This window comes from Cebus imitator, unplaced genomic scaffold, assembly GCF_001604975.1.
Source record: "Cebus imitator isolate Cc_AM_T3 unplaced genomic scaffold, Cebus_imitator-1.0 Scaffold41, whole genome shotgun sequence".
In the NCBI taxonomy this organism is placed as follows: Eukaryota; Metazoa; Chordata; class Mammalia; order Primates; family Cebidae; genus Cebus; species Cebus imitator.
In genome coordinates, this window is record NW_016107356.1 from 8,481,940 (window position 1) to 8,501,526 (window position 19,587).

The 19,587-nt window shown below is 39.8% G+C and overlaps 1 protein-coding gene across 3 annotated transcripts in view; it reads right to left on the reverse strand.

Moving 5' to 3' along the window:
• The window catches only part of ERG (ETS transcription factor ERG), a 280,293-nt gene that overhangs the window by 173,325 nt on the left and 87,381 nt on the right, over positions 1 to 19,587 (reverse strand). The window lies entirely within an intron of this gene.

The window sequence follows — 19,587 nt, forward strand, 5'->3', positions numbered from 1 at the left end:
AAGGGAATTAACACAGGAACAGAACACCAAATACCATATGTTTTCACTTAGAAGTGGGAGCTAAACATTGAGCACACACAGACACAAAGAATGGAATGATAGACACCAGGGACTGCTTGAGGGTGGACGATAGAAAGAGGGTGAGGACTAAAAAACTACCAATTGGGTACTATGCTTATTACATGGGTGATGAAATAATCTGTACACCAAACTCTTAATGGCATGCAATTTACCCATGTAACAAGCGTACACATGTACCCCAAACCTAAAAGTTGGAAAGAAAAAAAATTAAATCCCTAACTCATATTATACATTTAAAAATCCAAATAGATTAGAGATTTAATTAAAATCTAAACCATAAAACACAGGGGGAAAATATAAATGAATAGTTATATAATTCAGGATGAGAATAGCATCTGTCAGGATAAACTAACAAATCCATAAAGAAAAATGTTAAAAAATTAAGAAACCATATATTAAAGACTATTGAAAAAAGTTTCATTTTTTTCTCAGTAACCAAAGAATATATTCATTGTCAAAAATTTTCTATCTTCAATATTACTATTTAATAGACAATTTCCAACAATCTGGAGAAAATACATGAAACACATTTGACATACAGTCTTCTCAATTTTCTTTGTTCAGTTAAGTTTTTATTGAGTATCTATATTGTAGTATGAACTATGTGTGACACCGGCAACGTATTTGAGTAAATAAAGAAGAAAAATTCAAGTCCACATGGAAAAATAAACTAAGGACATGAAAAAGTATAAGCCATCAATATACTTTTAATAAAGTTAATAATCAGAGAAATGCAAATAAATGTGACCTCTCAAAGTCTTGCTATTTGTACTGTCAAATTATAAAAATATAATAACAAATATTGGCAGATATTGGAGAAATAAGTAATGCCATTTACTAGTATGTGCTTAAACTGGTAAAAGTCTTCAGAAAGGAAATTGGAAATATATGTAAAAATTTTACACAGTTACATATTCTTTGTTCTAGATATTCTACTTCTATGATTATAACCTAAGGAAGTTATCATAGATTTAATCAAAGATAGTTACAGGCTAGTCAACACAGTCCTGTACATAAAGCCAAAAATCTGAAGCCAAAAAGAATTCATCAATAAATATTTAGTTGAAAATGTATGGAATATACATAGGATGAAATTGTATTGGTCACTAAACAGTGTTTTGGGACATGGAAAAACAAAAATGCGATATCGCAGAAATGCAATATTTTGGGATGATAAAAAAGCAGTTATAAAAAACTGAAAAAAGAGGAGTTACTATAAACTCTTTTGGCAAAAATAATTATATGTAATATTGTTCATGGAAAAACGGACTGAAAATATGACCATTATAATGTTAATTGCATCTGAGTTGGTGGGATTATATATAATTATTATATATAATTCTTTACTTTTTTAGATTGTTCACAGTGACATCAAGATTTGTCATGAGAGAAAGAATGAAGATTATTACTTTGTAGTCACCCAAGGAAAAAGGGAGAAGTCACATTACATGGGTGATGAAATAATCCAATATTCTAGTGCATTTAAAGCTGCTTTCCTTATTGATATATGATAGGAAAGAAAGCAATTCCCAAGAAACATTATCCCAGTATAGTTAAGAAGAGATAGGAGGAGATAGGGCAGATGAGCCAACCACATTTCTGCAACCTTTTGTGGACACAAAAGAGGCTGAGGAAGCCTTTGCCAATATCCTTTTTCCTCCTTGATGCCCAGACACACTATATATATTTACAAGCCTCTTTCGCAGCCTGGTATTGTCATGTGACTCATTTCTGGCCAGTGAAAGGTAGGTGGAAGCCTGGCCATGGAAATATATCCACATGCAATTCTCCATTCTTCTCCCACCCACTGGCTGAACAGAAAGGCTTCTGAGGACACAGAGAAGGGGCAAGGCTAGGCCGAGGCTGGGTGGGAAGGAGGCTGGATTCTCTTGTTCCTCTCACAATAGAGCTACACAGGAGACCTACCACACCCAAACCCCTGCACTGGACTGTTACAGGAGTGAGAAATAAACTTTGTTTGGACCACTGAAATTTGAAGGTTAAAGATATTAGCCTACCCTAAGTATTGCTGGTAGTCCCTCACACCTGCCCAGCACCCTCAGCAGAGCCTAACCCAAACATCCAAGGTTACCCAGCAGAGAACTCAGACTTCCACTAGAGTAGCCATCACATAGAATTACTGGGCATTCTGCCACCTCCGCCACGTTTCGTGGTACTCACCACTGAACACTCACAAAGCACATGTATTCAGCTACTCCAAAGCTATGTGTACCCAGGAAGAGAAAGTTCTAAGTGTTTCTGTGACCTTGTGCCACTGAGACCACGGATTTCATCCTTCAGAGTACTAAGAAAAGTGTTAAATCTAGAATAGCTCTGGAAAAGTGGAGAAATTTGAGACTTTCTCTATTTTTAGTTGCTAATGCGCATTCCTGAAAATTTTATTTAAAGCCACAAAGAAATATTTCCATATTGAATTTCGACAGTGCAATATATTGTTTTAGAATAAAATGGAAAAAACACAGTCAATCCCTGGGCTTCACTCGGACGGCGCTCCTCTAGGCTACAAGTCCTAAGTCTTTGTGTCACCTGCTATTAGAAGACATTCCCCAGACTTCTGGGGCCAAACTGGATTTTGTAGGGATCTCTGAGGGTTGGTGACCTAACATATATTAGCTTGAAAAAAACTAATATATGTGTTATGTTGTTTTTTTTCCCCATTTATTTATTTTATTGCATTTTAGGTTTTGGGGTACATGTGAAGAACATGCAAAATTGTTGCATAGGAACACACACGGCAGTGTGATTTGCTGCCTTCCTCCCCATTAAGTTGTTAACAATTTAGAAGTCTTGGGATTATACTCTGAGAAGGTTAACCACTGAGAATAAGAGTGACAATTTAGATGTAAAACCTCTTAAAGGTGCATATAAAATCCTACCCACATGGAGAAAACCATGTGTTTTGTGAACGATTTCCCTGGATTTCTCAGAAGACTCTTAGAATGTCTGGGTATGACTTTGGGGGCATCTGTTCTATGAAGATGGTCACCCCAGCATCACCTGCATATTATTCATTCTTCTTGCTCCTAAAGATGCAAAATTGGCTGATATTAGGAAAATGTACAAAGCTTTCTCCCTGCATTTCAACAAATGAACAAAACTTTTTAAAAATTACTTATGATTTTGACCTATTTTATCATTTTATATATGCTATGGCAACAGGCATTTTATAGTTAATCTTATCATTTTTTCTTTTTTTCTTTGATCTAAATCAGGATGCTAAGTTTTGGGGGGTCCCAGAGTTTTGGCAGAGACCTCATTCTAAAAAGAGGTACCAGACTATTAAGGTAGAACCTGCTGAGGGTGGCCCCAAACCTGGTCTGCTGAACCTCACTCAACTCATCATTGATTTCAGGGGCACAGAGAAGACAAGGAGATGACAGCAGAAGTGGACAGGTACCATAGAAAAAGGAGACCAACCACACACTCCATCCAAACTGAGACTTCCCGGCCTGAAACAGGTCAACACTGGCAGAAGCAAGAAACTTTAAATTGAGTAGGAGATTAAGGTAATAAGAAGATGAGTACTATTAATTGTAAAAATATATATATATATTGGTAATAGTTTTAAGTTTCATTCTTTAAAAAGGGGTAAATCACACTCCTTCCTCCCAAGGTTCTTGTCGGCATTCTATTATTCCAAGGGCATTCAAAAATTTCTCATCCAAAGTCAAAAATTATGGCTTGTGTGTGTGTGTGTGCCTCAAACAAGAAATCATTTCCATCAGTCTCCAAATCCTTGAAGAGTAAATGGCAATAGTGTGCAAATGCAAGATGGAGTGGTGCTTAATGTTGCCATAACATTCCTACAATACTGGGATGTCTTCCTTGGGAATTATTTTGTTTCAATCATATGTCAATAAGGAAAGCAGCTTTAAATGAGCCAAATGCAAGAAATGATGAAACCTCCCAGATTTACTTAACACACGAAGGTGACAGTTACAGTGCAAATGAGGGAAGTAGTAAATTATTTCAATGAATGAACCAGAAATACTTAAAAGCTGCATTTAAGAGAAATGGAGTCATGAGGGCAATATTTGTGAGCAGAAAAAAAATCAGCGCAGAAAAACGTGAGAAATAGACAATGTCTTTTGTCAAGATGCAAGGAAATACAAAATAACGTTAAAAGCACCAACTACATAATTTGAATATAAATAAAATATTAGCAAGAAAGGAGAGGGGAAGAGGTGGCGATCTGGAGATTTAGTCTCAAGGCAGAATCAGTGCCTCCGGCTGGAGGATGTCTATAAGCACCCCACAATGGAGGCAAAAGATCACCCAGAATTGAAGCCACAGACCTTGCTTCAGGAATCCTAGCTGATGGCCTGGCACAGAGACATCAGGAACAGAACAAGAAAACCCATAGGAGGATTCTCCCAAAATACTTTTCTTTCTGGTCCAAAAATCCTTAAATTTGTTAGAAGCAGGAGGTTAGAGTGGGAAAATAGCAGAGCCTGGAGCACACCTGCCTACTGGTGACCCACTCTGAGGGGATCTTTCTGTTTGCCGGCAAAGGAATTGGTAAAAAAAAAAAAAATAGATCCCTCCCTGTGGATCCCATTTCCCTCTTTTTTTTTTTCTTGAGACAGATCCCCAGGCAGAATTAAAGACCAACTCTGGAACTCACATTTTTCGAGGACAAAGGTTGCTATAATGACCAGCACAATTGAGGCGTTTAGACTTCAGGTCTAACTAATGACAGACTTTACCAAAATCACTGAGAGAAATTTAATATCAACCTTAAATAACAGGAGAGGCAGGTACTATAACAAATAGAATCAAAATTGCTCATCTAGTTCTAAGCAATTTTGACTCTATTTGTTATAGGTCTGAGCCCAAGAAACATCCAAACAATAAAATTAATCTAAAAGGAATTTTTAAATAATCGTCTTTTTTTAACATTACAATTTCCCATCATGGTGGCACTTGACAATGGTGGGACTGTCCCGCAGCAAATGACCCCATCTAAGCCCTAAGGACAGAAGCTATTTTAGGAAATGAAAATTACATAGATTTTGTAAACAAAGGGCATTTAATTCTGAGCAGAAGGTAGTCTTGCAAAAGGTAAACACGCAACAAAAACAAAAGGACAGGCAGGGTGACAATGTCAAGCAAGTGAAAACCCTGCTGGACCTTCAGAAGAACCAGCTACATCCTTTTCCTGCTTCTACAGATGCTATGGCAGCCCCAGAGGTGTGCCACTCAGAGCTCCCTTCAAGAAAGAATCCAGCACGCATCTGAACAGCTCACACCTCAGGCCCTGCCTCATCCCAGGCAGCCCCGAGCCAATCAATCACTGACACAGCTGCGTACAAGAGCCCAGTCATTTCTGCCCAACCCTGGGTCCCTCCAAAGGCAAGCTCTGCTCCAGAGCTACCTGTTGGGTTTGTCAAACTATTAAATCTGTACCTGGTCTGAGGCTCTCCCTGCCCAATCTTGCTTCATCCTCGTTTTCTCCGTCACAGGCACAGCCCCCTTTCCCCTCCAGTAAAACACTAGCACTCCTAATTCCGTCTCAACATCTGCTTCCCAGAGAGCCCAACCAACACAATACTCCTAAAACCAATATCAGCAATAAGCGACTTTCCAAGCCCCTACATGAAGGCTCATTTTCGGGAAAATAAAATTTAATATAATTCCAATTACCCATGATGTTATTTAGCCATTTCAAAGGAAATGAGAAAGCTTCCCAAACTGTAATCCTCATGGAGCAAACTGATCAGCAAATGTTGCTGTTTACATGTTGTTACATACAACACAATAATTAGGGTTGTATGTAACATACTACTTTCAGATTTTCAGGTGAGTCTAAATACTTTTAATTGATGTAAGAATAATATGTCCTTCAGTTGATTTATGTCATGTATTAATTCAATCAAAAGGTTCTCTAACACATACTTTTTAATAATATAAAATGTGTTTTTAATGTCTTTCTTTTCTTATTCAGAGCCACATCTCCTCACGTGATATGTTTTACATAACAAGGGTTCCGTTGTTTGCTGGTTTGTTTTTAATTTCAGGTTTGAGGAATCAAGTAGCAGGTCTTCTTAAATCCTTTTATTGGATATATGTTAATTTTCCATTATCGGAAAAGACTGAGAAACAGGAACAGCAGCATATTGTTTAAATTGTTCATAGATAAAAATATCTTCTCTCTCTGGGTCTGTTTTCTTTCCCAATGTCTTTGCTTATTGCCAACAGGTCAATTTTACATATAACTCTTGCTGGACATCGTGCCCTGAAGGTGAAGTAGGACAGGTAGGGAGATGACTCATCACCCCTTGTTCCACCTGCAGGCTCTAGATCACTTTTGTAATCTGCAATGAAATAGGTAAATTCTACACAATCTTTTTTTTTTTTTTTTTTGAAACAATAACAGAAAGTAAATATTTGAATTGGGGGCTTTTTCAAACAACACAGTCATAAAAAATATTGACTTGTTTTTGACTGTTACTTTAGGCATATATTTTTGATTAATGACAATTAATGTAAATATAAAGATATTTTAAACTTGAGGTTTTTAAAACAAAGGATACAAGAATCACCTGGTTAAAGTTAGATATTTTGTCAGTCTCAGATTCAGTTTGCTCAATAATACCATTATCATAAAATTTTATGAGGCTAATTTGAAGGTCCATACGAATTGGTATTATTGTTCACTTTTGGTTATTGATAATAGCAGTGTATTAGCAGTCCACAGTAGAGTTAATGTTTAATACAAACAAACAAGATTTCCAGAGAGTCTACAAAGAATCACTAAAAAGTTAATAGCCATGCTTCAGTTAAGTTTGTTTACTTTTTAAAGTACGTTCTCAGAAGTAACATGTACTCTCAATTAAGCAAAACACAACCAGAATTTTCATTTAACCCTGGAATTTGATCTTTAAAATTAAAAAAAAAAAAAAACTTTCTCTGCTATTTACAGTCCTGCTTTGGGATAAATCCCAACATCTGGATACCAGAATCTGAGCAGCAAAATCCACGGAGACACATGTGCAATTTTATGCCTGCAAACGCACTATTATTTAGAATAAAACCAAGCAGTACTTCTACCCTTGTTTCTTACTACACAGAATGTCCAGAGTGCAAAATAATGTAGATTATAAAACCTACTATATATGTAGATATCCATACATATGTGCACACTCACATATAACTAAAACAAAAGTTTTCCAAAATAATACTTTTGTTTCTATATGTGATGTGCCCTGATAGCTTCCACTTTACTCCATCCCATTTTCTTTTGTTTATACTTGCCTTGACTCACTTAGACAAATGGGTCATGACCTGTAGTTTGGAAAACAGGGCTTTTGAGCCTGGCTTTAAAGAGGCTGGTCCTCAGGCCAGCAGAACCCGCGGCACCTGGGGGCCAGTTTGTGGTGCAGAATCTCAAGGCCTGCCCTAGACCTGCTGAAGTTGGATCTGCTTTCAGCAAGGTCCCCAGGTGAACGTGTATTAAAGCTTGAGAAGCTTTGCTCCTGCATACAAAACTACAGAGTAAGTATCTGTGATCTGAACTACATTTAAAGCAATAATGTGCCTCTTAAACTATCTTTGTTCAAAGAAGTTCTATCCTCCTACTGAGCTCAAGAAGCAACACAGTTTCTAGCAAGATAGCTGCAAAGAAAAATTCACTTTCAATTTCATCAACTGCTTCAGTGGGTTTCAGGGGCTGCCTAACCTTATATCCCACCTTCTGCAGGACAGAGAGTGTCGGAAATGGGTCAAGGGTAAGCACTGAATTGATTGCAATAGATCCATGAGCATATAAAAGTGTGTGTGTTTGTTCTTATTCCTGGGTGAAAATATATAGCAGTCACCTAATTTTAGAAGAGTTTAATGGTTTAAAAGTTAAGATAAACTATTAAGCCATGAAAAGATAAGGAGAAAGCTTAAATGCATAATTCTAAATGAGACAAGGAAATCTGAAAAGGCTATATAGTGTATAATTCCAACCATATGACATTCTGGAAAGGACAAAACTCTGTAGATGTAAAAATATCAGTGGTTGTCAGGGCTTAGCAGGGAGGGAGGGATGAATAGACAGAGATCAGCGAATTTGCAGGACAGTGACTCTAATCTGTACGATATTATAATGGTAGATCCATGTCATTATATGTTTGTCCAAACCCACAGAACATACAACACCAAGAGTACATGGTGTTATATTAGAGTATAATCCTAATGAAAACTCTGGACTTTGGGTGATAATGATGTGTGATGCAGGTTCAGCACTTGTTACACATGACCCACTCATATGGTAAAATGTTGATAGTGGAGGAAGCTATGTATGTGTAGGGGCAGGAATTACATGGGAGCAGTATGGTATATGCTCAATTTTCTTGTGAACCTAAAACGGCTCTTAAAAATAAAGTCTATAGGTATCATAAAAGCAAAGGCACATGGTCCTTGAGAGCATGTCCCCTCTGCTACACGTTGGCTATATGGTTACAATCACACCTAGAAAGGAGAGAATAAAGAGTAAGTGAATACCAAAATGTTCGATTCTGCCCCAGAATACAATGAAGTCCCTGGGTCACTCCTGTTTCATTGTTACCATTGCTTATTTAATTCAGTCAACCCATATATGTGAAGTATGTGCTATCTACACAATGTATAATGCAGGATACAGAAATGATTATGTGATCACTTTAAGTAATTTATAATCTAGCAAACATATAAAACAAGCACACAGACAATCCTCATATAGGAAATGCCCCTCCTTTCCCAAAATGGCAAGGAGACAAACAGCAAGGATCAGAGGACAGAAAGGCAAAAGTTAGAAGGCCAGAAAGGCATGGAGGGAGAAATTCAATTCACCCACAAGTATGGTATCGGGAGAAAGTGGTGCATGATGTGACAGGGACACTTGCTACTCCCAACTGTAATCTTTTCTGATTGGTTTATGCCCGTTCCAATTAGTGTGTCCATGCTAATTATCAAATATTTTTATATCAACCCTGCAGAGGGGACTAAGATTATAAAAAAAAAAAAAAAAAACCTGCTGCAAAGTGATGCCGTGTTCATTTTGCACAGAATCCAGAAATCCTGATGAAGGACCCTGAACTGGATGCCACAAGCCATAATGCTTATCTCCTGTGAATGCTGAATGACTTTGTTGGTGGTTTTTATGATAAGATGTATTTTCTTTTATATCTGTTAAACAAGTTACACAGAATACTGGGAAATGCACAAAAGTAAAAAGAATAAAATAGATAAAAACTTTGTAAGTTAAAAGCTAAGGGAAAAATAAAGAGAACTATCAATCGGTATGATCAAAGAAAAATATTTATCTCATGGGGTGTTGTAAAAGAACATTGGCAAGGTGCGGTGGCTCATGCCTGTAACCCCAGCACTTTGGGAGGCCAAGGTGGGTGGATCATGAGGTCAAGAGTTCAAAACCAGCCTGGCCAAGATGGTGAAACCCTACCTCTCCTAAAAATAAAATAAAATAAAATAAATAAATAAAAGCCGGGCATGCTCGCAGGTGCCTGTAATCCCAGCTACTCAAGAGGCTGAGGAGGGGAATTGCTTGAACTCGGGAGGCAGAGGTTGCAGTTAGCCAAGATTGTGTCACTGCACTCCAGCCTGAGCAACAGAGTGAGACTATCTCAAAAAAAAAAAAATCATAAAAATTAATAGGTAGAATAATGGTCAAAAACAATCTACACAACAAATATGACATAGTTGAGGGGTGCTGTCATTAAAATATAGTGTATACAAATTGCTGAGAAACTCACCAAACCTTCTAAATCATGTCAAAAGCGTTGCCTGCGTATAAGCTGTCTGCACTTCTTCTCTCTCTGTTTTGTTGTTTGAACTCACTGGAAAGTGGCTTTTGTTGTTTGAACTCACTGCAAAGTGGCTTTTGTTGTTTGAACTCACTGCAAAGTGCAGTCCATGCAAATCACGCATATGAAGGTCACAATGATGTCCATGTGGCCAAAGCTCTGGCTAATCCTCAGCCCTCATCTCACTTGCCAGCACTTTCTTAGTCCTTCTCCTACCCCACGGGCACCTCTCTCAGCTCCTCTGTAAGTTTCCCTTCCTCTTTCCAACATCTATGCATCGGAGGGGCCCAAAGCTCAGCCCTAAAGCTCTTCTGCATCTCAGTCCTAGGTGATCTCATCTAGTCACTCAGCCTCAGATGCAGCCTTAGGCTCAGGACTCACAAGTGTATCTCTCACATGACCTCTAGACTCATATCAACCTTGGATATCCAACATCACAACTTGGATATCCAACAGGCATCTCCAACTCAACACTGCCAAACCCCACTTTCGATTTCCTGCCCATTGCAACTGGCCCCTCCTGCAGACATCCCTTTTAGCGTAGATGGTACCATCATACGCCCAGTTACGAACAAAATCTTTGAAGTCATCTTCGTCTCTCCTACACTGCCTATCTAATCCATCAGCAAACACTGTCTTTTCTGCCTTCCAAGCAGATCCCCGATCTGATCATTTCTCACCACATCCCCTTTCACTGCCTGGCGCCTGCCAATGGCCTCCTCATCGGCCTTCCCTGTTTCAGCTCTTGGTCCCCCTCTAGCCTGTTCCCCACACACCAGCCAACACGGTTCTTTCAAAACTTCAACCAATGTAAATTATACTTCAAGAAAGCTTTAAAGAAAATTCAATCAGATCACATCTGCTATAAATCTTCCAGTGGTTCTCCTCCCCTCATCTGCAAAATAAAATTGAAATGCCCTTATCCTTGCTCAACAGAATTCTACAACACAGCCTCACCAGCATGTCTCCAGCTCACATCCTGCAGCTTTAAACTCACTCCACACCAGCCCCCAGTCTCCTTGCTGTTCCTTAAACACGCCAAGAAAGCTCCTGCCAAAGGGCCTTTGCACATGCTGCTCCCTCTCTCTGCAATACTCTTCCCTGTGTGATCATACAGCTCCTGCTCCCACTTCCCTCAGGTCTCAGCTTGAATGTCACCTCTTCCCTATGACCTTCCCCAACCTTTTGTGCAGAATTCCACCTCTCCCATCCTCAGTCTCTTGCTTCCCTGCTTTGTTCTGGAGAATAGCAACCAGCACCACATGACATGCAAGCATTCCCTTGAGTATATTCCATCTCAGCCACTGGAATGTAAGCTCCATGCAGGCAGGAACACCATCCGTTCAGTTCACACTGTAGCCTCAAAGATTCTGAAATTTTACACTGAAATTAGGTCCAAAAATATCACAAATGAGATGACATAACTTGTTGATAAGTGTACGAAGAATATGAAGAGATGATCAAACTCACAAGTTTCCAAATGCTAACATCTATAAAACTCCATTGTCACCTATCAAATCCACAAAGATTAAAAACCACAATAGAATGTGATAAAATAGTGCTCACAGAGAGAGCACTCTTATATAGATATCTATAAAATATATAAATATATAGATATCTACAAAATATATAGATATTTTATCACACTATCTGTACTTCCTGAAGAAGTACAGATGGGCACAATTGGGTGATCTCGTATCAATGATCACTCTTTGATAACAATATACCACGGGATTTCACGATCAGAAGGTAAAGAAGACATAAAAGGAAAAGAAGGTGAAGATTAAACCAGCAAAAACCCACAAGTAGGACTTGTTCTCACTAGTAAGAGAAAGTTGGGTGTCCCCATGGGGAAGTGCAAATTTAGTGTCTTGAACCACTGCACCCTCCGATTCCTGCTTCCCCCACAACAGTGGCCCCACACTGAGTCCTACAAGAAGAATGATCCTCAACCCCCAACTGCACAGACGGAATTAAGTCAGAGACAGTGGTGTCAACCTTGCTGATGTCTCTAAAACACTCAACTGCTATGGGCTAACCCTAGGAAAAGTTGCTGACTCAAAGTCCTAAGTTGATTTCCCGTAAGGTGGAAGAAGCAACAAGTGTCACTTCTCTTCTGGGCTCTATGACAGCAGCCAAAGAGACTTACTGATGTTTTGAAACCCAAGTCCAAATAGTGTTCTCTAAACCTTTAGAGGTGTGACTAGGATATTCACAGCAGCCATGCAAAAACAAATAACAACAACAACAACAACAAAAACACGTTTCCTTTTATAAATAGGTATCGATTATCTGAGGCTAGATTAATTACTGATCATTATCAATTATCTGAGCAAGGTACACAGAAACACTTCAGGTGCTTAAATTGCAATGCCCTGGGCTCCAACCCAAACTTACCGGAGAAGAAGGTTTAGGTTAGAACAGGAATTTGTATTTTAACAAACTCCTCAGGGAAACTGCCCCAGAGGGGCGCAAGCCAATTGTGCCCATCTATACTTCTCCAGGAAGTATCTGAGAGCACTATTTTGTCACATTCTATTGTGGTTTTTAATCTTTGCGGATCTGACGGGTGACAATGGAGTTTTATAGATGTGAGTTTGATCATCTCTTCATATTCTTCATATGTACAACTTTTACCCATTCTCCTGGGAAGTGATTGTGAATCTCCTCCAACCCTCACCTACACTTCCTGATTAAGCTGGTGCCCCCTCCCCCCTCGCACATCAGCCTCACCGAATTGTAATGAGGAACCACCAGACTGAGGGGGATTATGCAGCATGTCTGGGGAACACTTCACTAAACCCTGCTGCACACATGCTGAACACCGCTCCAAAGGCTGCAGGGACTGAGCTCTGTGCTGGAATCTGGCCCTGGAGGGTGCCCAGCACGGCGACCCCAAGGGGTGCAGGAAGCCAGCCAGAAGGAGAAGAGAAGGTACAGTCCAGCTCGAGATTACGCACATAAAGAAATCTGTAGGTAGGGTCTCCATTATTTTGTCATATTAAATATCTTGATTTTTCTTTTCTGTTTTTGTTTTTGAGACGCAGTCTCGCTCTGTCACACAGGCTGGACTGCAGAGGTGCGATTTCGGCTCACTGCAACCTCTGCCTCCTGGGTTCAGGCAATTCTCTGCCTCAGCCTCCTGAGTAGCTGGGATTACAGGTGCCCACCACCATGCCTAGCTAATTTTTGGCATTTTTAGTAGAGACGGGGGATTCACCATCTTGGCCAGGCTGGTCTTGAACTGCTAACCTTGTGATCCACCCGCCTCAACCTCCCAAAGTGCTGGGATTACAGGCGTGAGCCTCCATGCCCAGCCAAATACCTTGATATTGTTTTTCTGATTATCGAAGTCATACTCATTGTAGAAATTTCATCATGCCATCATCCTGCAGAAAAAAATTAAAGTACAAAAAATGAAAGAGTAGCTATGCATGGCCACAAAGTCTCAGAGCTCATCGGGATGTGGTAACCAGGCTGGAAACTGATCAAAGCTGATTTATTGAGAAAAAATAGGCAGCATATCAAAGACTTACATCAGCTTCATAGTAGACAGACTTTGAGCAAGGGAAAGAAAACTGTCTCTTTTGAATATATTCTCAAAAGGATAAACTTTCCACCTTCCTGTGAAGCAAAGTTACTATAAATCAGATTTGCAAACTGTGAGAAATGCTTACAACTCAATGAGTCTATTGTCAGCCAGGTGGGAGCTCTGTAGTGAAATCCACCCTTCACCATGGTGATGAGATAAATCACCACTGGCCCCTAGACATCGCCTAATCCCTTCCTCGCGAGGCAGATTTGGGCGCTTTCTGCATCTGCTTCGTGTTATTGAAAAGAGCTTGGCTCATCTGCTGGGCTCTCAGTTTTCGCAGTGACCTCGCACATAATGCTGCTACTTCTGGAACTGTTTTAGACTCTTCCGTCTATAAAACAGACACAGAGTTTAAGTTTAGCATCTTTTACGGTCAGAAAGAGTTAGCTTTACTTCCAGAGCGACAGCTGTGGAACAATGTGGGGAAGAAGTGCTTCACTTCACTTCTTGGGAAGTACTGACCCTGGGTCTATGTAATTTTTTCCATTAGATTTCCCCTTCTTCCTTCTCTCCTTCTACTGCTATATGTAATGGTATGCTAGTATACAACATTGTGGATTAACGACATGCTATATCGTTTTAAAATATTAATATGTTATATAATTAATGTGGTGTAAACATTATATTAACGATATGTCACGTGATAAGTGCTCACCGTGTGCCAGGCACCGCTTCGAATGCTCTAAAGGCATTAGCTAATTTATTCCTCACGATTCTATGAGGTAGATGCACTATTTTATTCCCCTTTTACAGCTGAGGAAACTGAGGCAGCTAGTAACAGGTGGAGCCAGGCTTCAAACTGAGATCATCTGATCCCAACACACTTACGAAACTAAGCAAAAGTATAAACGCTAAAGGGAAAAGGAACCCAAGCGGTGAAAATCATGATTAGAAACAAATCTTGGGAAAGCTGGTTTTTTAGTCCTTCCCCACATGTGAACAGCAACTAGAAACCTAAACAGTGACTTCGTTGAGCCCGTGATCCGTTGTTGGTGACTGATCCTCACACAAAATCTTAGGGAGCAGTATCTAGTGATCAGCTCAACAGAACTGGGCCTGGACACCCTTCATGGGCTGGAGGACAGAGGATGTGTCGATGGAGGGTCCAACTTCAGGCATTTGTACTCGCCTGCTGCAGGTGAGTGGACCTAGATCCCCCAGCCTTATCAAGCATCCTAAAAGGTCATCTGCCTGCTTCACCTGGAAGAAATAGCAAAGCATGATCCCAGGAAAACCCTCTGCCAGGAGGTCTACAGGCAGAAGCAGCGGCTGCTGAACACAGGTGCTGTAAACATGGGAGTGATGGGTCAGCTGGTGGGGCAGGTCAAGGTGCAGACTATGGGCAGCCCCCGAGATCCTGCCCAGACCCCAGCCTCACTGGGCCTCAGCTGCCCTGGGCCTCACTGGCAGCTTCACAGTGTCCCAGGTATTTGAGACTTGATTTGTGGAATCATATTGCAGATATCTGTGACTTTTTTCTACTCACATATGAGAATCATCCACATTGATACATGGCTACAGATAGATGCTCATAGTTTCTTTTTCACTGCTGTATAGTACTCCACTGGTGGAGTACAGGTGACCCATGCTCTGGATGGCAGACACTGTGTGTTTTTGATACCTTCTCTCCCTCCTTCCCCACCCCCAGTGTGGGTACACAGAGGGTCTGCTAAATGTTTGCTGAATTAATAAACAATCCCAAGTCAGGAACAGTCTCCAAATCGTTCCTCATTACAAAAGGGTGGGTTGGTAAAACTCACAAAGCCAAGGCAGGAGGACACGCTCAACTTGGAAATGGCCCATGCTCAGCCTGGGTACAGGCACAGCCTCTGCTTCAAGGGAGTCACTTGGGCAGCAATATCTCCCACCTTTCCATGCAGTTAACAGCATCAGACCAAGTGATCTCTAATGTGGATGATTTGCTGAAGTACAATGTGGTTTACAATTAGAAAGTGCCTTCCTTCCAAGAATGGCTTCACTATGAGCCATCTAATTTTTCCTCTCTCTCATTTTAGTATTTTTTATTGCAAATATTGCACACAAAATAAATAGGATATGTAATCTATTTGCGCAATTTAAAGAAGAAGAAGCAAACACCTTTGCATGCACTTCCTAGTCCACAAAAGTCAGTGCCAGGACCTCAGGAGCCCCTTCTGCCCTTCCCCCAAAACTCTCCCCTCCCCAACAAGGTAATCTCAATTCTGAGTTATGTGTTTATTTTGTCCTTGTTTCTCTTTTCAGCACATATTATGTTTCTCTGAATTATATGCTTTTTAATTCTGCCTCTTTTAAATCCTGATTTTTGGAATCATATTGCAGATAATCTGTGACTTTATTCTACTCATGTATGAGAACCATCCACATTGATACATGGCTACAGAGAAACACTCTTAGTTTATTTTTCACTGCTGTATAGTACTCCATTGGTGGAGTACAATAGGTTATTTATTCATTTTTCTGTAGATGGACATTTGGGTTGTTCTGTTTTTTACTCATATACACCTCCTGGTGCCCAGGTAGATCCTGAATGAATAAACGAGCTGGCTCACAGACTAGGCACAGCTTCAGCTTTACTAGGTAACACCAAGCCAGTACAAAAGTGCTTGTCCAAACTCATGCTCCTACCAGTATGGAGGACCCACTGTGCCACATAAAAGCATCACTGTTATTAACTTGTTTTATTTGCATATAATTATTTTTTCCCTTGTCCCCTAACCACTTCTCAAAGCAACTAGCCAGCACGTACCACACAAGCAAGCACCCACTCCAATGTGATCTATACGTTTTAGGCATGTATGTACCCCTGAAAACCCTATGATGTTGCTTGGGCAGCATATAACTTTTTATGCATGTAAGTAGCATGTGCTGCAGAGAGCGTTCCGTTTTCTGTATGTTTCACTCCATTCACTGTTTTGTAAGACACGCCCATGTTGCTCTATAGACACTAGAGAGAGGATGATATTTTATCTTTAAGATGGGTATGCCACCCTCACTTTATAGATCACAGTGACAGCTCACAACTGTTCAGCATTCAGTGGGGTTTAAAGTGTACTAACTCTTAATCTCCCACTAACGCTACGAAACTAGGTGTTTCTGTTTCATATAAAAGGAGACCAAGGCACAGAGAAATGAAGGAACTTGTCCAAAATCACCAAGTGACTAAACGACAGAGTATGATCTGAATCGAGCCAGAATGTGTTCTTATCCACAACATGAAACTAGATAAGAAGCAAAGCTCAGAGGGTTTTCACGGCCTGCATCTCTGGGATACACAGCTGGAGACCACGGAGCAGAACTAACATGCAGATGATTCCCCTCTCAGTCCAGTCCTCATTCCACCAGCTTCAAAATGCGTATTATTCTTCAAGAGTAGCTGGCGAACAGCAAGGGGAATTAGTCCTCTTCAGCAAGTATTAGCAAATGAAAATATTACAGAGACAAAGCTTTTTAGGAAATGCAATCACGTGAGTTTAAAAATGCTTTATCAGAATTAGAATTAATGACAAAAACTTTTATAGGATCCTAATAAAGTGGACTTGCTAGTCTTTTTCTTCTCTGCTGCGGGTAATTGTCCAGGTGCATCTTTGGTTGTGACAGCTCTACTTCACAGAGCTATATCTTCATATACACCTAACATGCTAAGGGTACATCTGCATGGTACGTTAGCATAATTTCTGTTATAAGAAAGTTCTTGGTCATACCTGTAATCCCAACACTTCGGGAGGCTGAGGTGGGAGGACTGCCTGGGTAATAGAGTGAGACCTTATCTCTATAAAAAGATAAAAAATCAGCTGGGTGTGGCAGTGCACACCTGTGGTCCCAGCTACTCAGCAGGTTGAGGCAAGAAGATTGCTTGAGCCTGGGAGGCAGAGGCTGCAGTGAGCCATAATCATATCATTGCACTCTATCCCGATCAACAGAGTGAGACCATGCCTTTAAGTAAGTAAGTACGTAAATAAATAAATAAATAAATGTACCTGGAATGGCCTACAAAGTAAGGCAAATCAAATTATCCTTAATGACAGTTACTATTATCACCAACAGAGAAGCAGCTAAAGTAAACATTCTGCTCCTTTTGTTTGTAAACAAACTGCCACAATTCTTGCACTATTTAGATCAAGAATATTTTATATCCCACAGTTATCAACCATCCCTCCTTCTTTTTTATTGTTTCTAGCTCCTTAAACATATAAAAGGGTAAAAGCCATTTGTTCTGGCAGAAAAGAGTCATCATGAATTGTGCAGAGTGAATTTCTCTAAGATGAAAGGAATGCTCCTCTTCTCAAGGACAGCCTGCAGACAGGACTGTGAAGACACACAGAGTCTTCACGGGCATCGCACCTACAGTGTTAAGTCACTTCTGTGGAAAACTCAAGTCCTTCTCAGATAACAAAAACATTTTAGTAGCAATTAACCAAAAACGAAATCTTCCACTATATATGTTAACACATCAAGAGGAATCATTCATGTGCGATTTATATGAACTCCCTTCCCAGAAATAACAGCAGCATTCCACAGCCCAAAGCCAGAAACTTCTGGCACATGACATTTTACATCAGGCACTTTAATGAATTGGTGGAAGAAAATTATTCTCCCAACTTTGTTGTCAAGAACCCCAATTTCATATGAAAAAAATAATTACAAAAATAATTGTTCGAATTCTAATAGGTAGAATTTTGACAGGTTTATAAAAGAAATAAACATCTTCAACATGATTCTACCTCACAGTCAATATCAGCTATTAGTAACCACACTTCTCATTGCCAGTTCATGTCTCCAAACACAGAGAAGCCATTTGGGGTGAAATTTATTTTTAAAAAACTCTCAGAGTTAAGATTTCTCAAAATTATCTTTCACTTTGTATTGACATCAACCAATATGATGACAATAAGATAAATCAGAGCCGAAAACAGTTCATTCCTGAAATCAAATACAGAATATTTCTACCAAGCTCTACTTTCAAAGATGGTGTTTTCAGGTTTGCATAGAATTGTTTCAGCTTTATGAATTATTTTTTTAAACCTGTAATACTTTCTTGCTGACTTCATCATTTCCTTCTGGTCGCCTGGAGCAGTGGTGTGGAATGCCAATAAAATGAATTTCAGTTGCTGTCCCTCACGTTCTGAACTACAGAAGATATTTATTGTCTCAATGCCCCATGAGCTTTTCTTTGCCTCATGTAGCTTCATGGTTAGCAGACATTAAAAATCAAAGAAAATCTTTCTCCACTTTACGCGTGTAGTGGCATAGACATACTGATCAAATATATTACCAACACTTCTGAAGAAACTAATCACATCCACAAGAGATATCCCACTTGCATTTTTTTGGAAACACAATTGTCACAGCCCAATGAAATACCACTCAGAAATCAAATTATATGTCCCCATAAGCATCTGCTCCTCTGTGACCCTGGGCAAAATTTAGAATCGTCAACAACCCAATCTCTGAAACTGCAGGAGCACCCACAAAGCTCAAGGAATGCACTGAAATTCTTATTGCTTCCAATTCCATTTTCAAAGAAAGTAAATGTGTATGCATGTGAGCTGCACATGGCCCAGAATGCCTCACCAAATGTATTGTTTTAAAATGTGTGTGTGTCCATGTGTAACTGTGTGTGTGAGATTTTGAAAGGCATTTTATACTTTATTCAAAAAGAGGTACATTTTTCAATACCACAAACTTTCAATTATAAGCCACTTTCCATTTTCAACAAATGTTTTAGGCAAGGAATATAAATTAGTAAAACCAACCACACCACTTAAGGAAAATGAATTAATATGGGGAAAGTGAAGAACTGGCTGTGCAGTCAATTACTTTGGCCAGCATAGATATAGTTGAACCAGAACAGGTGTAGACAGCCTATTTGGACAAGGTAGCTTAAGCCCCAGTTTTTTCTGCAGTCTTATTTGTGTCAAGTATATGAAAACTACCATCTCATTTCCTCCCTGTAGCTATTACCCACACATATATGTAGCGTCAAAATAAATGGACCAGAGTCCTCTCAGGGACCTCTTTGACACAAGTCTCACTTCCTCACCTTCTCACCTCCACAGCCTCAGGAAGCGCAGGTCAGAAAGCAGCCAGGGCAGGTGTGAGGTG